This window comes from Nelumbo lutea, chromosome 2 (genome assembly GCF_056320005.1).
Source record: "Nelumbo lutea isolate HS-2025 chromosome 2, American lotus-T2T, whole genome shotgun sequence".
Classification (NCBI taxonomy): Eukaryota; Viridiplantae; Streptophyta; class Magnoliopsida; order Proteales; family Nelumbonaceae; genus Nelumbo; species Nelumbo lutea.
The window spans coordinates 45,357,153-45,376,701 of NC_142685.1; the positions used below are offsets into that span (position 1 = coordinate 45,357,153).

Consider the following 19,549-nt stretch of genomic DNA (forward strand, 5'->3'; position numbering starts at 1 on the left):
CCATCTCACAAAGAAGATGGTATGTGATTCTTACGCTTTCTGGTCTTAGAATTTCTCATTTCCCTTGCCTTCTGAAGAGCACTAACTTGAGCTTCGAAGTTTTCCAACAAGGTTCCTCCCCGAAAGTCTCCATTTTCTTCCTTGTTTCAAGCACCTCCGATCTTGTCAAAACTGAGGTAACCAACAGTTAGGACCGACCGGATTGCGCACCATCATTTGGCGCCATTTGTGGGAAACTTTCAAAAGGCCTCCCCAATCCTTTAACTCTCTCTCTCAAAGAAACTTTAGCTTCCATGGCTTCTCCTAACAGCAGCAGGCACAACGCCGACTTGAATGTTGTAGGGGAACACCCCCATTCCGCCACTGTGTTCATAGGACAGTTCACCGTCCCCCTATTGATAGACGGAATCCCTAGCCTCAATGCACCAAACATGGTGGCACCTGTGAATGTTCCCCTTCCTCTCCCTGTCGAGACAACCTTTGCCGAACCAACTGTTGTCCCTTTGGCGACTAGCCAAAACTAGTTTGATGACTTGAAGTAGCACATGCGGGCAATGCAAGCCCAAATGCAGCAGTTCCAGCAACATCAGCTCCATCAACAGCAAGTATTGCACCACATCTCTTAGTATCACTATCAACAGTAGTTCCCCCAACTGCCTCTGAACCAACCACATCTTTCACCTCGGCACCATGCTTCGAATCCGATCAAGCCCTCCCCTCAGGGCGGACACCTTTACCGAGGAGAAACCTCCCAACTTCAGAACCCCTCCAAGAGACAGGCCTCATCCTCGTGCAGGAGGGAAAGACTAATCACCCCCGCCTCGTAGCTTGCCGGCGAATCGGGAACCTCCTTGCCAGTCAAGTCATCACCTCAGCACTCCATGTTTGAACTCCCGCTCACAGAGAACCGATTCGGCATCCTAGCAGCGGACTACCAACAGCCCGAGCCCATCGAGCTTGGCAACACCGAGGCCAACAATGCCAATACCAGGCCCTCTAAGCAGCAACGAAGACGCCGGCGAAGTCGCCGAACTACCACCCACATCCTGCCCGAGCTCCGAGGTAAATAAGAGACAAGCTCGGACGAGGTAAAAGCTGCCCCTATTCTCTCAGTCCCTTCCCCCCTCTCATCAGAACTTCTTGTAGTCCCCATGCCCAGAGATTTCAAACTCCCCTCTCTAGACAAGTATGATGGATCCTTCGACCCTAACGACCACGTCGATGCCTTCTAGTCCCAAATGCACCTGGCAAGGGCCAGTGAATCCTGCATGTGCATGGCCTTCACTACCACCTTCAGGGGGTGGCCCACACCTGGTACAGGAACCTGGCCCCCGGGTCAATAAGAAGCTGGACCTAGTTCGTGCAGGTCTTCACCGCGCACTTTGTTACCAGCAAACAGTGCCCCCGAACCGAGGAGAGCATCTTCGGAGTAGTCTAGAGAGAAGGAGAGTCCATCTGGGGCTACATCAAGCGGTTCAATGACGCATGCTTGCAGATACCGCACCTGGACCTCGCGGTGTAGCTCGCGGCAACCAAGAGAGGAGTGACACACAAGGAGTTCAAGTGGCACATGGTAGTTAACTAGCCCGCGACCGTGGCTGAATTCCTCAAGCTCGCGGACAAATTCATGAGAACATAGGAGGAGATCAACCAAAGGACTGAAAGCGGGATCGAGAAAAGGAAGAGGGAAGGCAAGCCTTCCAACCCAGATGACAGAAGAAGGAAAGACCCAGCTCGGGAGATGAAGCCAAGCCAGCCGTTCTGAGCTCCCTTAGCAGCCCAGACGGACTGCACACCCTTAAACGCGAAGCGGGCCGAGATCTTAATGACGATCAAAGACGCCCCGTATGTGAAGTGGCCACCTCGTCTGAAGGGAAACCCAAACGAGAGGAATAAAAACTTGTACTACAGTTTCCATAGGGATCATGGTCATATTACCGAACATTGTAATAATCTCCGCGACGAGATAGAGGAACTTATCTGTTGCGGATATCTACGAAACTTTGTACAGCACAATAATAATAATAATAATAGTAATAAGCTAGGTTGGCAAAGAGAGCACAACAAAGACGCTCCCAAGTCCAGCAGCCAGCCAGCGGAACCACAGAAGCAGCCCTCGGAGGAAAGACCAGTTCGGGGAACAATCCACGTGATCGTTGGAGGATCGATCGTGGCAGGGTGCAGCTCGGCAGCAGCTCGCGCATCAACCCGGGAGGCCGCCAGAGAAGAACGAAATCCCCCGAAGTGGCCTAGGACGGAAGACCCCATATTCTTCACCGAAGACGATGTATGTGGGGTCCACTACCCCCATGATGATGCACATGTCATAAAGATGAAGATCAACGACTTCGAAGTCCAACGGGTACTCATTGACTCCGGCAGTTCGGCAGACATCCTCTTTAAAGCGACCTTCAACAAGCTCCATTTCCGAGAGAGTGACTTGAAGCCCGCGAACACCCCGCTGGTCGGCTTCAACGGAGAAGAGGTCAGACCCCTAGGAAAGGTCACAGTACCTGTGGAAGTCGGCATGTGGCCTAGCACGATAAGACTCAGTCACGATTTCTTGGTGGCCGCGACCCCCTCCCCCTACAATGCCATAGTAGGTTGGCCGATCACCCACGCTTTAAGAGTTGTGGTGTCCACTTACTATTTGGCCATGAAGTTCCCAACGGACTTCGACATCGGGGTAATGCGGGGTGACCTGCTCGAGTCCCGCAAGTGCTACGTTGCCGCCCTCAAGGGAAAGGCCAAGGTAACCAGCGACCTTGAACTGGAGCAACCTACGGAACAGAACGAGGAGCGAGCTGCACCAACAGAGGAAACTGTTCCCATCTCTGTCTCAGCAAAAGACCCCGCCAGATTACTTCAGGTCGGAGCATCCCTGGAAGAACCCCTGCGACGAACTGGTACACTTCTTACTCAGTAACTTAGATGTTTTCGCTTGGTCCGCGACAGAAATGCCCGGCATAGACCCTATGCTCATAACTCACAAGCTCAATACTGACCCTGTAGTCAGACCCATTAGACAGAAGAAATGCAGCTTAGCCCCAGAACGCTGGAGGGCAGTCGATGAGTAGGTCGAGAAGCTCCTCGCAGCAGACTTCATAAGGGAAGTTCATTACCCGAGCTAGGTAGCCAAACGGCAAGTGGCGCATGTGCGTCGACTACACCGACCTGAACCGAGCTTGCTAGAAAGATTGCTTCCCCCTCCCCAGGATCGACCGCCTAGTGGACGCAACCTCGGGACACGAGTTGCTAAGCTTCCTGGATGCCTACTCGGGCTACAACCAACTCAGGATGGACCCGTCCGACAAGGAAAAAACCACCTTCATAACCGAGTTCGGCCTATATTGCTACAAGGTTATGCCCTTCGGACTGAAAAATGCTGGGGCGACCTTCCAAAGGCTCATGAATAAGCTGTTTCAGCCCTTAACTGGCACGAAGATAGAATGTTATGTATACGACATGGTCGTCAAGACACTGTTTTCGCATGAATTAATACAAGACTTGCATTCCGTCTTTCAAATTCTATGTCAATTTAGCATGAAACTAAACCCAAACAAGTGTGTCTTCGGTGTCACCTCGGATAAGTTCCTAGGGTACATCGTCAACCGACGCGGTATTGAGGCCAACCCGGACAAAATAAAGGCTATCCTAGATACGAAACCACCCCGAAAAGTAAAAGAGGTTCAGAGGCTAAACGGCATGATATCCGCTCTGAGTCATTTCATGTCTAAATTAGCAGACTGCTGCCTGCCCTTCTTCAAGGCAATAAAAGGCAAAGGGTTCGAGTGGAACCCGAACTGCCAGCTCTCATTTGACGAGCTCAAGAAATACCTCGCCAGCATCCCAGTGTTGACCTGACCCGAAGAGGGTGATGTTTTAGAACTGTACCTCTTGGTGAGCAACGAAGTGGTCAGTTTGGTATTGATAAAGGAAGTAGATCGGGTCCAACGACCCATCTACTATGTTAGCAAGATATTGCAGGGAGCAGAAACAAGATATCCAAAGATAGAAAAGCTAGCCTATGCGCTTGTCATTGCGGCCCGCAAACTCTGCCCGTATTTCCAAGCTCATACCATCATCGTCCTCACTGACAAACCCTTGAGGCAAGTATTACTCAGGCCCGAGGTCTCTGGACGATTGACGAAGTGGGCCATCGAACTCAGTAAGTACGATCTTCAGTACAAGCCCCGAACCGCTATCAAAGCTCAAGCCTTGGCGGATTTTGTTGCAGAATGCACGTTCGGCTCCGAGGTCCTCAACCCATTTGAACACGAGGCTCCCAATTCGGGTGAGCTTGGCGCTCCCGGGCCGGTTGAGTCTGAGCCCTGTGAAATCGCACCCAGTTCGGTATCTCTCCTGGTTAGGCCGAGCGTGAACTGGGATGAAGTGCCCTGGATCCTTCACATAGATGGCTCCTCAAATCAGCAGGGCAGCGGAGCCGGTGTAGTTCTTCGCAGACCGAGTGGCACGAAACTGAAGTATGCGCTACGCTTCGAGTTTGCGGCATCCAACAATGAGGCAGAATACGAGGCGTTGATAGCATGGCTAGCTCTGGCGCAAGAGGTAAAGGCAAAACACATAATTATCTGCAGTAATTCCCAACTAGTGGTCAACCAAGTTACAGAGGAATACGAAGCCCGCAAGCCAGCTATGATCGCCTACTTGGTAAAGGTAAAAGAGGCACTACTTAGCTTCCAGTCACACTTCATCAAGCAAATCTCGAGGTCAGAGAACACTGAGGTCGACGCCTTGTCCTGGCTAGCCAGTACATGTGACAACACCATGAGAACTGTGTACATAGAGGAGTTACCTCGGCCTAGCATTCTCTGGGGGGTAGAGGAGGTTGCTCCTGTCGCCCAAGCATAATCGAGCTGGATTGATCCACTCGCGAGCTTCCTGTTACATGGAACCCTCCCTGCAGAACGCAATGCCACCAGGAGGGTAGAGCGTCAGGCAGCCAAGTACGTCATGATAGACAGACGGCTATACCAAAGATCCTACACGCTCCCCTACCTACGCTGCTTGCGACATCCCGAAGCCGAGCTCGTACTCTGCGACATTCATGAAGGCCTATGTGGCGGACACTTGGGGGTAGGACCGTCGCTTAGAAGGCACTACGACAGGGGTACTATTGGCCAACAATGAAAGCAGATGCCGCCGGTATAATCAGAAAATGTGAGAAGTGCCAAAAGCATGCCAATATTCACCATCAGCCCACCGTCGACCTCAAGTACCTCACCAGCCCATGGCCCTTCGCACAATGGGGTATCGACCTACTCGGGTCATTCCCGCCAGCAACAGCAGGAAGGAAGTTCCTAGTAGTGGCAGTAGATTACTTCACCAAGTGGGCTGAAGATGAAACTCTCGTAACCATCACAACTCAAAACGTCCAGATAGTTTCAGGTTCCTTCAACCACCCTATTACCAGTTTAGAGTCACCTTCAATTAACAGTCTCTCATAATTTAAATCTCTAACAATCTTTACTCCTTGTAGGACAGCTTGGAACTCTACAAAAACTGAGTCCCTTACTCCTACTGGACCTGAGAACACAACAACAACATGACCTTCATAGTTTCTGAAAACTCCCCCTATAGCAGCTAGGCCTGGGTTCCCTAGGCTGCTGTCATCAAAGTTCAATTTGATGAATCCTTCATCTGGTGGTTTCCAGCCCACAAACAGGTTTAACCCTTGTAGAAGAACCTCTAGCTACAGCTTCCCAATTTCTCCACATACCATCAAAGGAGAAATCAGAAAAACTTTAGGGACTTGGTCCACATTAAAGCTCTATAAGACGCAATCTGGAACTGCTTCCTTATTTCTTTCTTTATCACTAAACACTCTACCATTCCTTTCCTCCCACACCATCCAAATCAATGCAGCCCTGATACATCTCCACAAAGTTTTACCCCTTCTCTTTGGCTAACTGAAGGTCGTTGGTTCAAAGAGACTTCTAGTCTAAGTAGGCAAGCTTCACTTGTGACCAAAAAGTTCAAAAAGCTTATCCTAGAGACTAGCAACAAAAAGGGTAGTATATCAGAAGATGGTAGCAATTTTCTCCACTTGCTTTACACAAGGTACACTAGCAATTTTCCCCTTCTTCATGTTCTTCCTTACTCGACTAACCATTCATCTCCTCCTCCTCTGCCTCCTTCCTTTGATCCGACTGTTTTTACTTCCTCTTCCCTGTGTCCTGCTTCCCTTACCATAGCCTTAAGCTCATTACTTCTTGCTGAACTCTACAAACAAAGTAGAGAGTGCACATATCTAAAAAAGCCATTATCCAATTGTGGCCCCTGCTATCTAGGGTCTTGGTAGGGGTAAATTGGATGGTCCTAACTCCTAACCTTTGGCATTTTCTTTTGCACAAAGTGGTTGCTCTCACTCTCACAATATGAGAGTGCACATATTTCTCATCCAGAAATAGTATTCGGGGAACTTTTCAAGCAATTTACTTCTATCCAACCTATGCTTAACACTTCATTATGAAAAATTGTTTATTGGATAAGGTTGTTGAATAACTTTTGTCCACTTTCTAAAGGTTTTGGTAACTAAGCTTCTATGCAATGGATAAATAGTGGGGATACCTTTAAATGTATTCTACATTGCAAATGCATCTATTAAATTCTTCTTTGTTAATTTCTCTCTATAGGATATGGTGTCATGCCTTGATTTATTGCATTGCATTTAGGAGTTTGTGTACACACTACATAGATTACATTTGAAAACAAGTTTAATAACAACATTTAATGTTGCCAAGAAAGTGGAGAATTACCAACAAACCACAAACCATGAAATAAAAAATTAGGAATAAAAACCCAGTTATACTTCACATTTACACAACCTTCAAGACCTAAAATTAAAGAGATTAATGATGTGTGACACAGGAAGAATTTGGGGTAGACCAAATAGGACATGGGTAGAGGTAGTAAAAATGATTTAGGCACTAATAATTTAACAATGGATAAGGCTTTAAATTGAATGGATTGGCGAAAAGGATTCATGTAGCCAACCCCATATAGCTAGGATAGGGTATGGATGATAATGATGGTGACATATTAGGGATGATTGTTTATGGCTTGGCTCGGCTTGCCTGCATTGCAAATTTCTAGGCCCAGGTTGCCACATTTCTCCTAGGCCTGGCCTAGCCCAGATCTGCATTAAGCCTTCAAAAAGTGCAAATCTGTGATGTTTAGCTATATCAAGTTGATATTAATTGTAACCTCATAATGGACTTTTAGCCTGCAAACATTAATTATAACCTTGGATAGGACTTTTAGTCAATTTTTTTTTTTATCCTGATATCTGTAGATTTAGAATGGTCTTAAGAAATCCTACAGCTTGTCTCTAATGTTTGGGCAACATTAGACTTCAATATCTTAGTATTTAATATTATTTTATGAATATATAATTACTATTTTATGAATATATAATTACTATTTTAATAAATTAATATCTTTGATTTTTGTTATTACGTTATTAATATTTTATTATAGTATTATTATTTTATGAATATTTTCTCAACCTTTTATTATTATTTTAATTATAAATATACTCTTATTTTATTATGATTATTATTATCTTATTATTTCTTTATAATATTTTATTATTAATGTTTTATTCTTATTCATAAATATTAATGTTTTATTATTATTTTAGTTACATTGCATTAATATTTTATTTATATCTTATAATTATATTTAATATTTTATATCTTTTTGTTATCATTAATTTATTAATATTTTTCTATAGTATATTATTTTACTAATATTTTGTCAATAGTGTATTAATATTTTATTTATTATTATTATTATTATCTTCTTATTAATGTAATTATATTTTATTATTTTATTAATACGGAAGTCTAATTTGTGCCCAAACATCACAAGCAAGCTGTAGCATTGATCAAGACAATTCTAAATCTCTAGATCTTTAATCACATCTGTTACATCGGGATAGAAATTTGAATGTAAGTCCATTCTATGGTTACAATTATGGTTGCAGGCTGAAAGTCGATTGTGAGGTTACAATTAATATCATGTTTGTCCTGGTATAATTAAACATCACAGATCTGCATTTCTTATAGGCTTAATGTGGGTTTGGGATGGGCTAGGCCTAGGAGAAATGTGGTAGCATGGGCCTAGAAATTTGCAAACTAGGCAGGCCAGGCCCGGTCATAAACAATTATCCCTAATATGTCACCATCATTATCATCCATGCCTTATCCTAACTATATGGGGTTGGCTACATGAATCCTTTTCGCCAATCCATTCAATTTAAAGCCATATCCATTGTTAAGTTATTAGTGCCTAAATCATTTCTTACTATCTCTACCCATGCCCTATTTAGCTTTACCCAAAACTTTTCTTGTGTCACCCGTCATTTATCTCTTGAATTTTAGGTCATGGAGGCTGTGTAAATGTGAAGTATAAATGAGTTTTTGTTTTTCCTAATCTTGTATTTCATGATCTGTGGTTTGATGGTAATTCTCCACTTTCTTGTCTATATGAAATGTCATTATTAAGCTCATTTTCAAATGTAATATGTTTAGTGTGTACCAAACTCCTAAATACATTGCAATAAATCAAGGCATGACACCATATCCAATAGAGAGAATTAGCAAAGAAGAATTTCATAAATACATTTGCAATGTAGAAAACATAAAGGTATCTCCACTATTTATCCACTGCATAGAAGCTTAGTTGCAAAAACCTTCAAAAAGTGGGCATAAGTTATGCAACAACCATACCTAATAAACAACTTTTCACAATGAAGTGTTGTTAGGCATGGGTTGAATAGAAGTAAACTGCTTGAAAAGTTCCCTGAATACTATTTTTGGATGAGAGATATGTGCATTCTCATATCATGAGGTTGAGAGCAACCACTTTGTGCAGAAGAAAATGCCAAATGTTAGGAGTCAAGACTATCCAGTCTGCCCCTCTCAATACCCCAGATAGCAACGGCCACCAATGGATAATGGCCTTTTTAGATATGTGCACTCTCTAAATTGTTTGCAAGGAAATCCTAACTATTGTCTCTATCATAAGTAGTTTGAGATGCAATTATGCAAATCACAATAGGTAAGACTTTTCTTTATTTCTGATCAATAATGATGAATTTATAAAAATAGGAGATGAGGTTTCAAATAATACACTTTTTAATCAATTATTATAATAAAAGCGAGATTAAGGAAATATGTTGGAGAATTTAAATTTCTTTTTTCCTAAAAAGACTAATCCAATATACCAAGGTTAAGTTATTTTAGAAATTATAAAATTTGAGAATAGAACTAAAGAGACATGGGTCTCTCTCTCTCTCTCTCTCAATTTTGCTGTACAAATTGAAGAAAATGACCCAATAAATATTCAAAACGAAAATAGAAACATATGAGACTATTTATTTCTCCCTATCTCAATTTATATTGCTTTGGAAGAAACTAAGAAGAAAAAGATATGAGATATTTATTTAATATCCATCCTGAATTTCAGATTAAGGAAAAGGGGGATAAATGATGCAAAAAGAATTATTGAATTCGTCCAAGCGTGAGATCCCTCAACTCTCTATATGGGAATTTGAGGATAATATTGGTTCCCATCAAAATTTCTGTTATATGTATCTAGATGTAGAGATATATATTGCTTGGATTTTGATGTAATACTTACTTTTTTGAATAAGTACTGTGGGGAATATGTGATAATGTATGATTGTAGTTTAGTTGTGTGTGTGTGTGTTTTGATTGTTTGCTTCTAGTTTAGTTCTGTTCATTTTCTTTCAATTTTTCTAATTTTATTGTTTAGTTCATTATTTGTTGTACTTTTGTACTTAAATACCTATTATCGCTTTTCTTTGTGTTAGATTGAGTGATTTTGCCATTTTTACTCGTAATTGAAATGTGAATGCAAGGGACACTGTGTCTTGGTAGTTCAGACCCCAAGGGATGCTTTAGTAAGTAACTAATCTGAGTACTTGGTTACTTAAACAAATTCCTAAAATTTTCTTTGGCTGATAGTTCTAATCTTAATATGGAACACACTTAAATCAATTTGGATATGCATCATGGAAGATGTTTGTAGAAATGGAAAATTGGAAAAAGAATACTGTGTACTATATCATGTAAGAATTCAAGGATCATCAGTTCATTAGAGATTCAAGAATGAGAGTTACCAAGAATTTTCTGTTATTCTTTTTCTCTTTATGGGGTGGGGATTGATTTTGGTACTCTTTGAGGGTGGTGCTCTGAGGCAGGTGATTTTGAATATTGTTTTGTCCTCTTTTTGGATGAATGATGTTTCTCTTCAAATAAATCTGTCACACATCTGTAATTATTCGTTACTGATCTAAATATAAAAGTTCAATGCTTTTAAGTATGTAGGTTTCATCTGATGCACATCAGCAAAATAAACTAGTTCTAAGAACAAATCTGATTTTGTAACAGATGATGATGATTTGTAGAGTGTAGACTACATGTTATAGAGAGGACAAGCAATGGCCTTGTTTCCAATGTCAAGATATAGTGAATGGAATGAAAAGATGCTCACTGGTTGTCCCAAAATCATAGAAAACATAAGCTTCTACTCAGCCTTTATACAACTGTAGTGAACTTCAAACCCAAGCTAGGAGTAGGAGAAAATGTTAGAACAAATGTTAATCTAATCTGATTGTCCTCTCATGATTCAGATTTAGTATTGTTATGCATGAAACTACAGTGTGTAATTCCAATGAACAAACTCCCTCTATTTCAGAAGCAGCCTATGACACCAGGTATCTGAACATGCTTAACCATAGTTGTGCAGACAATACATGATACTGATATTAATAGATACTAGATATTAGTCCTGCTAGTTTTTTTTTTTTTTTTTTTTTTTTCCCTACAGACCTTGTTCTAAGAGATAATTTTTATTTTGTTTATGATCTGGCTAATCAATGCATTGGATGAACTAATTATGACTGTAAGTTAAACAGACAATGCAAGTCCTTCAAGTTTTCCATGAAGAATGCTGACTAAGTTGTACATTTTCTTTTGAGGTTCATTGTTTGTAGATGTCTCCACAATTTCTGGCAATTCATCAGACATTGTTCCATGCAGATTGATATCAAGCAGTAAAGTGGCTATGGTGTTTCAATTGCAGGTGCATCTTTGTATGGAGGTTCATCGCTGATCCGAGTACCCCCTCGACTTCATAGGCGAGTGTGTGCAGGATTTGAGTAATGTTGGTCACAAGATCGTCGTCTGTGAATGCATGAATAGATACAACAGTGAATTTAGCAGATCACAACATTGATCTACAAATCCCCAATGTTCACAACGCAGGAGTAGCTGGAGCTATCATCTTATACACAGAACCTTACCTCCACTTCTCATTTCCAGCCGTTCTCATGGGTCACCCAGAAGGTCAAGCAATCCTGAAGTACCTGAATGAAAGCCATGATCCAAGAGCAACTCCAAAATTTCCTAATACACGTATTGGAACAAAGCCAACATCCAGAGTTGCTATTTACAGCTCTAGAGGATCGTCTGCAATTTGCCTCCATGTTCTAAAGCCTGACCTCATAGCTCCTGGCTCCTTTGTTCTTGCATCTTGACCTCCATTAAGTCCTGTGGTGAACGAAGGATCAACAAAGTTGTTTAGCAACTTCAACATCATAGACGGAACCTCCATGGATTGTCCTCCTGTGGTAGGAGTGGCAGCACTTCTGAAAGAAGTCCATCCTGAGCCCAACGGCCATTCGATCTGCCATGATGACCACAACAGATTCACTCAATACTCTCAAACCCATCATGGAACTTATAGATGATGAGAAATCCACCAGTCTAGCCATGGGAGCGGGTAACCTCAATCCTAACAAGGCGCTTGACCTTGGACTTGTATATGTTGCAAAACAGAGGACTACGTGAGGCTTCTCTCTGTGCTCTGAATTACACTAAGAAGGAATCAAGAAGATAACAAGGTCACTCTTTGACTGGTTAGTCCAGGAAGCACAGAAGTTTGGGGATGCCTCTTCAACCTTCAATCCAAGAGCTCTTCCTTACAGTCTTAATGTAATTGTGTTTGGTGATCTGTGGGGACGTGGTACCCCTGTCTTGTGTAGCCCCTTCCATTATTAATAAAAAAAGTGTGTAACCCTTCCATTATTCATAAAAAAAGTGTTTGTGTAACCCTTCCATTATTAATAAAAAAATTGTTTGTGTAATTGTGTTTCATTGGATCACAAGAAAGGTTCAAACTTCCTTATAGTTTAGTTAATTGACTAATTCTACTCTTATTGTTTACATATTATCTTAAAGTACCCATATTTTTTCTAACAATTGTCTAAAATCTCCATTGCCGTTAACTTTCCGTCACACTTCATTCACATGTGATATCATGTGACTGGTTTTTAAAAACCCTAAAATATCCTTCCTGCAACCTATTCATTGCCCTCAACCTAGAGCTCTACCTTCTCCCCTCCCTTTTCTTCCCCCCTAATCCCATGGCTAACTTGGACTGCCATTTCTCCCAAAACTCAAGTTTCAATTGAAATTCCCATTCTCAATGAAACTTGGAATTTCAAGTTTGCTGATCTGCAATTGAGAAATATGTGGAGTCTGCTGATCTGCTCTTCAACTTGATGAAGTATCTTAATAGAACTAGGTTCACACTTCGCAACCAGTAGATTGGAGCCTTGTGTCATTTTGAGATTGATAAGTCATCATTGCTGTAGAATCTTTACTCTCCATTAGTTCTTCCTTCGTGATCCAATGGTTATGCACGGTTTCTGTCCCCAATAGTAGATCGGACTTCCGAGTTCTGTGATAATATGGTGTGGTGAGTTAACTGCCCTTTTCAATTTTTTTTTTCTACATATTACATTATAACTGGTTTAGTATCTTAATTAATTATAAATATTACAAAACATCCGACTGAGAGGCGTTATGGGAACCAACTTCTAATTAATCCCAAATTACCTATGCGGATGAGATTAAATGTCTATAACCAGTGATGCCCATTCTAATTTGAGAACGAGTATGAAACTCAAAATTTCCCAAGAAAATTTGACCACGTTTTCTCAGTGCTTTTCATTGTTTGCAGTATTATTTTCATGGTTAACTTAGAGCAGTCAAGTTTCAGATTTCAGCATTTCTTCGATGTGATCCTCCATAATTCCCAGAAACTGGTGCGGCACCAACAACGGTGGAGCCTCCATTTTTCTCGGACACCGAGTTTCAAAAGTCTGCCATCTATGGAGGAGAAATCAAACTAGTTCTCAGACACTGGTTCACCGAATCTGGCAAAATTTGTTGTGGCAGCCACAGCCGTTATGCTGTTTTTCTTGGGTGCAAGCCTTTTCATGGTCAATAGATCGCATTTGTGTTTGTAACAGTAGCGGATGGTGTTCCATGCCACTTTTCTAGCCTAATTACTAAGACCTCCCAGCCACCAAGCATCTTTGACTTTGATAGGACAGGGTTAGATGATCTTGAAAAAGAAAAAGTCATTGGTTATTTGACTTTGAAATTCATAAGTAAATCCTGTAATACGCCAGGCTTGTTAGGAAATGCATAACTTGAAGAAATAAGTACTCCTTATGCATGCTATTTTGCTTCATTAGTCTAAAGTTGTTCATGGACTTCCTTAACTGCTGATTTAATGATTTTGCAGCAGTTAAGGTTTTTGTTTTTTGACATGAAGTGCAAGTTGAAGCTGCCATCATCTTAAGGTACCCTTTGTTTATTCTTTTGCAAGTTGGTTTAACTGCTGGAATAATTGCTTCACTAATACCCACTTCTCATAGAGCTTTGGGTATTGAAGATAGGGTATTCAACACACAGCTGAATGCTTTGCTTGGGGTAGGGTGCTTTTTAAGCATGACACAGTTTTATTTTAGACTTGAGATCTATAATTTCTAACCTTCTTTAGCTTGAAGTTATGGGATGTATAGATAAACTAAGTTCCTCTACCATGATTAAACTTGCCAACCCAAAACATAGTTTCTGGGCAACCCATTGAACTCACAGACAAAACAAAATCACATCCTTATAGTGAATCTGTGCAAGCAAAAGGTGGCTAGTGATTCTCACATCTATATTAGACATACAATGTTATGGATAATATCTTCTAATTTATAAGATTATTAATTGTAAGAGATTCCTTTTGTGTTGCAATTTGAATGAAGAATGCTCCTTTTGAAGTTATTGGATATTATTAATTACTTTAGAGATCAGCAGGGAACCAGCCATTGCTGTGAAGAATGTAAATACTGAAAAAGATCTTTTAGCTGTCACGGGTTTCCTGTGTACACATCTATGACGCTTTCTATGAAGAGCGCAAATCCATTACCTGAACACTTATTATTGGTTAACATTCTCACAAGCTATCGTTTTGGTATTTTATAGGTCTAGTTGACGGAGCATATATGGCGAAATTTTGCAGGAAAAAAAGCTTCTTGCTAACATCAAGAAGCTTGATAGTCTATGGTCAATATGCATGATTCTGCTTGAATAACTCAACTTCTAAAATTGTAAATTGTAACTATTTGACAGGCAAAGTATCTCCACTTGTAGTTATGAAAATCTATGTTTAGATCCTTGATATATTCATTTGTATTAAAACAAGTTACATTTACAAGGTTGTTGATGTGTAGAAACTAGAAAGAATGGATTTAAGGAAACATTTTTTGAAGAAGTTTTGATTCCAAGGTTTCAGAGTTTCTTCATTTTAATTATTTTTGTGAAGTTTTTAATATTTTTGTAATTTTTTATATTTTCTGGGGTTTTATATAAATTTTGATATTTCATTCAGTTGGGATTGGATTGGATTGGATCCAACCCTGTCCATTTACATTTAAATGGATTGGATTTGTATTGTATCGGATCCCATTGACAGCCCTAGGCCCAAGGCCAAAGCAGTGTATAAAATGCTAATTGGACAAACCCGAGTTGCACCCCTACCTAATTTAATAGAATAAAAAATTTTCTTTACATAACAAAGCATTGGTCATGATGTCATTGTAACCAGAGACTTTTCACTAAAATTAATTCCAATCGTGCCTATCAGGATTGACGGAAATAAATAGAGTAAAAAAAGTTCTGAGTTGAATGAATTAGTCTAAGCGCTTTCAGAGAGATAAAGAGAATCAAAAGCTGCAAGAAAACGAAATCTTAAAATTACTTGAGGAAAAGCAAACTTGTTATTGGACAAAGTATGTCAGAGCAAAACAAAACCAGCTAGTTTGAAAACAACTTGATTATTAAAGCAAAACATTTATTCTTAGTTGTATGTGTTTTATGCTTCCGAAGCTAAAACAAAAAAATGTATTATTGAATTTTTAATTTAGATAGCATGTTTTATATTTGGTTATTTAATATGATATTTCATAAATTATATATACCATAAAATTTGCTTTTGTTTTAAAACCACTATTTTGATAGTTTTAGACACGTACTGTTCTTTGAAACAAAACCATCTTGTTTTTGCTTTGAAAAGCAAAAACACCATTCAAAAGAATGTTTTCGTTTTCTCACATACTGATGTGATAATTTCAAAAAAAATGAAGGCAAAAGCAATCATACTGTAGAACATCCACCCCTAAATAATTATATAATATAATATTTCAAGATATTAACATATATAGCAATCAACCCAATTTCAGCTTGTGTAAGTGCTTACAACCGCCTTAATAACTTATTCATTAAAAAAGCAATAAGTCAATAAGTCATGTTTTGTTTGGGCCCCATAGTTTTCAATCCGGAGCTATATTTAGGGAATCAGGATCAGTATAAAATGGGTCTAATTTAACCTAAAACCAGAAAGAGGCAGATATTTCTTTTTTCTTTTTTTTTTTTTTTTTTCTTCTTACTTCTCAGTTTGAACATCTACCAGGGATCATCAGTGTCTTTTATTTTCAAAAAAGAATCAATTCATATATTTGAAATCATCAAAATGATGGTTTTTAAAATGAAAACAAATTTTTGAGTACAAATATTAAATGATTTATGAAAGATGATGAGAGATCATTATATGGAAAGATGATTCTTAAACCAGAAATTCTAGATTACATTTTTATCTCAGTTTTGGTACCAAATTGTCATCAAAATAGATGGTTTAATTTGTTTTTGTAACCGCAACGAGAAAAACAATTCACATGGAAGAACACTCCCTTGATTTTTTAAAATTTTGGTAGGTGTCAAATTATGCCTTGAAAATGATGTACCATTATTTACTATTTATTTTTTAAAATGCAATGTCTTACCCATTTATAAAAATGAAAAAGGGATAAATGGTCAACACACCCTGATTTTCGATTTCCAGGATTACCCTTTTAAAACACCCCTAATTCCTTTTTAACATGTCCTCGTTATTTCTCTGTTCCTTTTAAACAGACTTTCCAGCAAGGAAAAGATCTGAACTGCATAAACATGTTAGCACTTTTTTGACACTTGGCAAAGATGAAATGCAAAATGTTCTTAGTCTTGTTTTGTACTCCATTAGTGGTCAATTAACACAAATCAATAGCCGTTAACATTGTTACAACACACTTCAACAATTGTTGGTTGGGTAGGACGAATCAAACCCATTGGCTTCAAGCATTACCCGGTAAATTCATGTTTTATTTATCATGTATGTTCTTGTAAAGCTTCTCAAACATTGCTGCAAATCTATTACAAGAGTATCATCCAATGATTTATTTGATCAAATGCAGGGCCCAATCAACCAATACAGGCAATATATATGTAAAATACAGAAAGAAACAAGCATGATATGTTTATCGATCTTGAACTTCTATTGTTGCAATACATGCACTAGGTGAAAAATCTGAAAAATCAGCAAACCAACCTACTTGGAAAAGCTTAGCTCTTCAGAGAAATTGAACCCTTTCTCCCATCCCCCAATAACTAAAATTCATTGATGATATGATAGAATAAAACTGTTTAATCCCCAAGACATATTGAACCTAAACAGCCCAATTATGTATTTACCTGAATCTAATACAAAACCCATAGATCTAAGATATTAAGTATGGTACAAATATACAATATGAAGATAAATCATAAAATGTTAAGGACTTGTTATTTGACAGAAAACGTGGCTCTTGATGGAGCACGATGGCATGAGAGGATTTGTGTAGCTAACCCCCAATAGTTGTGATTAAGATTGAGTCAAGTTGTCTGCGTGACCCAGGAATCTTGAACCAGTTAAAGTTCTGGACAAAGTTGTGAAACATAATTTTCTTGAAAAGATTATAACGAGGTCACATGACTTGAACTCAATTAGAATTATCAAACCTTGTTCCTATAAATCACTAAACCATTTCTTAGTCATGGAATTTAGCCTAAAAGTTGAGTTGAAGTGCCCAATTTCTCCTTCTTCTTCTTTTTCTTCTTTATTTTTTGGTAATAGCCCAAAATGGATATGGAGTAAATATAAGGTATACATGACTAACCAAGGTTGTGCTTTTCAAGTTACAATCGTTGGATTAAAACTTATGACTTCGGGGATTGATACAAGACAATAAGTTGAATATTTATAATATAGAAAAAAATCTTCTGTTGAACCTTGTATCTTGGTTTAGCATGGGATTAAAGATCCTTTCTCTAAAGGCTCCATTTGCTTTTCAGTAAGTTATTCGAGTAAATGTATTTACCCAAGTATTTTCTAGGAAAGACTTACCCGAGTAAGTGCATTTACCCATACTCTTTTATTTCCCATGTAAATAAGGCAATAACCATTTTAGTCATAAAAATCCTATATTAAAAAGGGTAATTTTGTCCCATTCAAGTTTTGGCAACTTTTCCCCTAAGTGGGAAAGTTATTTACTCATCAAGAAGATGGGTGTTAGTTACCCGGGTAATTGATACCCAGAAAAATAGACTTTCTATAACCCCCACATAAATCTGAAAAAAGAACATGAATTTTTTTATCAATGGGAATCAAAATCTCATTGACCAATTTTCTCCCCACTCAAATCCAGAAAAAGAAGTGTCATCCAATGATATGGTTTTAGGCTAAAAGATAAGCATAGAATGTGTTCCATTCCGAGAGAGGATGCTATAATGCCCCTACAATATTAAGAGACGTTTTTCCATGTTAACATCAAAAGTGTTGAACTTGTTCAAATATTAGATAACACCAAAGATGCTCTATTTATCTAATCAAGACCTCGGGTATCGTGAAGATATTATCTTTTTACTCTTTGTTCATTTCGGTTGGCATCACAATTAATTACACTTTTCTTCTATTTATCTTTTGAATACCTAAACTGCATAGTTCCATTTATCAAATCTTCCATTATGTTGATAAATTTACTTCCATTCCTTGGATTTTTTCCTTTTTTTTTCTAATGTCATGGTCCAATCCCTGGTTTCCATTTTGTATGGCATCTTATAATTCTTTTCAACTTTTAGGTACATAATAATATCTTTATGATTTTTATGACACATCTTCATTTTAATGGTAAGCATCTTCTGATTATTTTGTGGTATTTGTGGGACAATGTTGTCTTCTGTGTACAGATTGGTTTTCAAGACATAGTAGAAACTCTTGGATTGGCAGCTTGCTAAGGCAATTATTGTTATCATTGCCATAATTGCTAGTGGGCGCTTCTTAATTTTTTGCATTAAGATATTACCTCTGCATGAGTAAGGTTCATGGTTTTTTTTTTTCTTATTTTGTACTTTTTTCGTTATAACATGTTAGAACTGTTGTTTGTATCCTTTCAATTAGAACGAACTAAAATATCATAAAAACTGAATTTTGAAAGTTAAGCTTAGAACTGTGCCAAATGCTTTGAATAAACATACACATGGTTCATTTTCTTTTTATTTTGCATATACAATCTGAACATTCACATGGTTCACAAAAGTTCTTTTGCAAGGATTTTGCTTATTGGAATTACCTACAAATATAGCAGCCATGGTCCTTTCATGCACATGGTAGTTTGTTGAGATTTTCTTAATTTATTTGAGTCTTGGTTCAAATATCCTGTACATCGCACGGGTCATTCTACTAGTGCTTGATAAACAAGATTTGAATTGCATAAATCAGGCCAATTGGTCAATAAGGAGAAATCATGCTTCATTGTTATAGTAAAATGCCCACCACCAAAATTAACATGATAAAAAATGTTACAGGGTTTTCTCATAAACAGTTGCCATTCACTCATCTTCGTGTGCCTATGGGAAGGAAAAACTTGAGGATTGTTGCTTTGAGCCTATCATTCAAAAGATCAAAGCTAGAATTGAAGGTTTGAAAGCCAAACTTTTGAGTTTTGACAATTGGAGATTCGGAGGTAAGGTTACTCTAATCAAGCATGTCCTGTAGAGCTTAGTTATTCATAATTTTATACGTTGAGTGTGACTGCTCCTTAAGTGGGTTAGCTGGCAAAAAATTTGCAATCCCACTTAAGGAGGCTCGCATAAGATCTCTTTTTTATATCAAGAGAACTTTCAGATTTAAAGCCTGGTTAAAGTTGATAAACTCAAAGAATTTTCAAACAAAAGTGATATCCAAGGTAGTGCAGGAGCTGGGGTTACAGTCAAATAGTCATTGCCAATTAGACAGAGCCTGG

The 19,549-nt window shown here is 38.8% G+C and overlaps 1 long non-coding RNA gene across 1 annotated transcript; it reads left to right on the forward strand.

The window, feature by feature from the left end:
* The first annotated feature begins 12,421 nt into the window (after positions 1 to 12,421).
* Positions 12,422 to 14,677, forward strand: LOC148870309 (uncharacterized). The gene is made up of 3 exons (XR_016107963.1): positions 12,422 to 12,810; positions 13,645 to 13,702; positions 14,379 to 14,677. It is a non-coding gene; the product is annotated as an uncharacterized LOC148870309 (long non-coding RNA).
* Positions 14,678 to 19,549: the final 4,872 nt, after the last annotated feature.